Below are 4,136 nucleotides of genomic sequence, written 5' to 3'. Positions count from 1 at the left end.
CTGTTAAGAGCCCTATCCCTTCCAAACGCTCTCCCTCAGCGTTGGAAGATATTTCGGATGAAGATAGACCTGTGGATGTAGCAGTCTCGGACTACAAGAGGCTCTCATCTCTGCTCCTCAAGGAGTTGGGAGACTCCCTTCATCCTGCTGATCCCCCCTCACCGGGTTCGCTTATGTCCAGCACCAGAGCCCATTAGCCTCAATCTTTTGTAAAGATGCGCCCTGCTTTATGTATGAAAAAGACTTTAAAACATTTTGGAGAATGGCTACAATCCAGAAGGGAAGCTGGTAAGACAGTTTTTTCCTGCCCTCCTTCCAAATTAACAGCGAAGCCTGGAATGTGGTATGAGACCAAAGAGCCCATGGGATTGGGTGTCCCGTCTTCGGCAGACTCTGATTTTGCTTCATTAGTAGACTCCTCCAGGAGACGGTCTCTACTTTCTGCGAAGGCAACTTGGAGGATGTGCGAGCTTGACCATCTCCTCAAGGGCCTTTTTAAGACTTTAGAAGTTTTCAACTTCATGGACTGGGCTTTGGGGGCTTTAGCGAAGAGAGCCCAGGACACGGATTTCGTTTCTATGGAAGAGCTCTCTAGTGTGTTGGCCTGTCTAGATAGAGCTGTAATGGACGGCTCGGTGGAGGTTGCCTCTTTATTTGGAACAGGGGTACTAAAGAAGAGATCTGTTTTTAGTTCCTTCCTCACGAAAGCGGTATCTCCTCTGCAGAGATCCTCCCTTTTATTCGCGCCTCGTTCTTCACACCTATTCCCACAGGATACGGTTAAGGAGGTTGCGAGATCCTTAACAGAGAAGGCTACCCAAGATCTCCTCACGCATTCGGCTAAAAAGTTTAGGCCTGCGGTACCGATTGAAAAGAAAGAGAAACCCTCTTTTACGCAGCCCTTTCGAGGAGCCTCCACTTCTAGAGCCCCTCTTAGAGGTCGCAGACCAGAGCGAAGAAGTAGATCATCTAGAAGGTCCTTCAGGAAGTCTAGATGAACAGATAGTCCTCCAGACAAAAGTAGGCGCCAGACTACTCCATTTTGCAAAAGTCTGGGCGCAGAAGGGAGCGGACTCTTGGTCCCTCTCTATCCTAAGAAAAGGATATTTAATCCCCTTCAGGGAAAATCCTCCCTTGACTACAACTCCAAGGGAGTTGACTGCAAGATACGCAGATCCGGTCCGAAGGCTAGCGATTCTTCAAGCAGTAGAACAGATGATTTTGAAAGAAACCATAGAACTGGTACAAGATCTCCAGTCTCCAGGATTTTACAATTGGTTGTTCCTGGTACTAAAAGCCTCGGGGGGTTGGAGGCCGGTTCTAGACGTCAGCACTCTGAATTTCTTTGTAATCAAGAAGAAATTCTCGATGGAGACGTCTTCCTCTGTTCTGTCTGCTCTTCGTCCAGGGGACTGGATGGTGTCCCTGGACCTTCGGGATGCATATTTCCATGTACCAATTCATCCGGCATTGCGGAAATACCTGAGATTCATGTTTCAGGGAAAAGTGTTTCAATTCCGAGCGCTGTGCTTCGGACTCTCGACAGCCCCTCAGGTCTTCACGGACATCATGAAGAACGTAGCTCATTGGCTGCATCTGGAAGGGATCAGGATCTCACTATATTTGGACGATTGGCTGATAAGGGCCCAATCGAAGGAGCAATGTCCGGAGGACCTTTCTTTGACCCTAAACTTGACAAAGTCGCTGGGACTTTTAGTCAATCCCGAGAAGTCCATGATGACTCCCCAGCAAAGCATTGTCTATCTGGGGATTCAGATGGATTCTCGGGATTTTCTAGCGTCTCCTTCTCAGGAAAGGAGAGAACGCTGCTTGGAAAAGGTGGCAGTCTTTCTAAAGAAAGAACATTGTTCCGCAAGGGAGTGGATGAGTCTACTGGGGACCCTCTCCTCGATGGAACAGTTCGTTTCTTTAGGAAGACTACACCTCAGACTCCTTCAATTTTACCTGAAGGAGAGATGGGATTGGAAGTCACAAGAACTAGGAGACTCCTTTCCAATATCGGAGAAGATAAAGGAGAATCTCCGCTGGTGGTTAGATCCACAGAAACTAAGCAAAGGGATCTCCCTTCACTTAAAGAGCCCTCTCCTAGTGTTACTTGCAGACGCGTCAGATTCGGGATGGGGAGCAACACTAGGTTCGAGAGAGGTGTCAGGCACCTGGAAGGAAGAACAGGTGTCCTGGCACATAAACAAGAAAGAATTGACAGCCATTCATCTGGCAATCGTTCCTTTCGAGAAGCAGGTATCAGGTTTGGTGATTCAAATTCACTCGGACAATACAACAGCCCTAGCATATATAAAGAAACAGGGGGGGACGCATTCCTTCTCCCTGTACGAGTCAGCGAAGGATCTGCTGATCTGGGCTCAAGAAAGGAATCTCTCTCCTCACAAGGTTTGTTCAGGGAGAGAGAAATGTCCGTGCGGATCTTTTGAGCAGAAAAGACCAAGTCCTACCCACGGAATGGACACTCAATCCTCAAGTCTGCCAACAACTTTGGCGGTTGTGGGGAAGACCGAATGTAGACCTGTTCGCTGCCAACAAGAACAACAGGCTAGAAAATTATTGCTCCCCGATCTCGGATCCGAAAGCAGTAGCCATAGACGGTTTTCTGCTAGACTGGGCAGGTTTAGACGCGTATGCCTTCCCTCCTTTCAAGATAGTAGGGGAAGTGTTAAGGAAGTTCGCCTGCTCAGAGGGAACAAGGATGACTCTAATCGCTCCCTTTTGGCCAGCTCTAGATTGGTTCACAGAGGTACTGGAGTGGATAGTGGATTTTCCCAGATCGCTTCCACTAAGGAGCGATCTTCTCAAACAGCCCCACTTCAACAGGTTTCACAAGAATTTCCCCACTCTAAGTCTGACTGCCTTCAGACTATCGAATGACTCGTCAGAGCGAGGGGCTTTTCGCCCGAGGTTGCTAAGGCTATTGCAAGAGCCAGAAGATATTCCACCTCTAAAGTGTATTAGTCGAAGTGGGAGGTGTTTAGAAGATGGTGTAAGACTAAGAAAATATCCTCTTCCAGTACCTCTGTAACTAACATCGCTGATTTTCTATTGTATTTAAGGAAGAATTGTAACTTGGCAGTGTCAACAGTGAAGGGTTACAGAAGCATGCTGGCCGCTGTTTTCAGGCATAGAGGCCTAGATCTAACTAATGATAAAGATCTTCATGACCTTATAAGGTCTTTTGAAACCACGAAAGACCAGAGAATTAGAAGGCCTAGCTGGAACTTGGATGTAGTCCTTAAGTTCCTCATGTCAGAGAAGTTTGTACCTTCATATACAGCTTCATTTAAAGACTTAACTAGGAAGTCTTTATTCCTCTTCTCACTAGCAACAGCTAATAGAGTTAGTGAGCTACAAGCTTTGGAAGGAAGAGTAGGTTTTAGAAAGGATTCAGTGTTTTGCTCCTTCAAGCCACTCTTCTTAGCTAAAAACGAAAATCCTTCAAAACCATGGCCTAGAAGCTTCGAGGTAAGAGGACTTTCTTCTTTAGCGGGAAAAGAACTGGAGAGGACTTTGTGTCCTGTCAGAGCCCTCAAGTTCTACCTAAAACAAAAAGCTTTATTAGGAGGTACGGAAGAAAGTCTCTGGTGCTCTGTAAAGGATCCTAAGAGACCTATTTCGAAGAACGCCCTGACGTTCTTCATTAAGGATGTGATAAAGGAGGCCCACCTTGCATGCAGTGAAGAGCACCTCAAGCTACTCAGAGTAAGAGCACACGAAGTGAGAGCTATAGCTACGTCAATGGCTTTTCACAAAAATTGTTCTCTCCAGGCTCTTATAGAGTCAACATTTTGGAGATGTAACTCTGTTTTTGCCTCTAATTATTTAAGGGATGTGAAAATTACATATGAAAAGTGCTTCTCTCTGGGAGCTTACGTTTCCGCGGATTCAGTGCTGGGAGAAGGAGCTGAGGTTAATCCTTCTTAATTTAGTTTAACGTTAATTTTTTCTATACGTTATTGGTGGTTGTTTTTATTGGTCGATTGAAAGAGGGAATAGGGGACCCTCTTGCAATTCGTAGATTATAACATTACTAATATGGTCAGGTGATCAGGATTGGCTTCAGTGCTCCTTGTGTTTTACGCAGGGAACCTAAAACTCTTGTCATG

Source organism: Macrobrachium nipponense, chromosome 11 (assembly GCF_015104395.2).
Source record: "Macrobrachium nipponense isolate FS-2020 chromosome 11, ASM1510439v2, whole genome shotgun sequence".
NCBI lineage: Eukaryota > Metazoa > Arthropoda > Malacostraca > Decapoda > Palaemonidae > Macrobrachium > Macrobrachium nipponense.
This window is presented reverse-complemented; position numbering follows the sequence as displayed.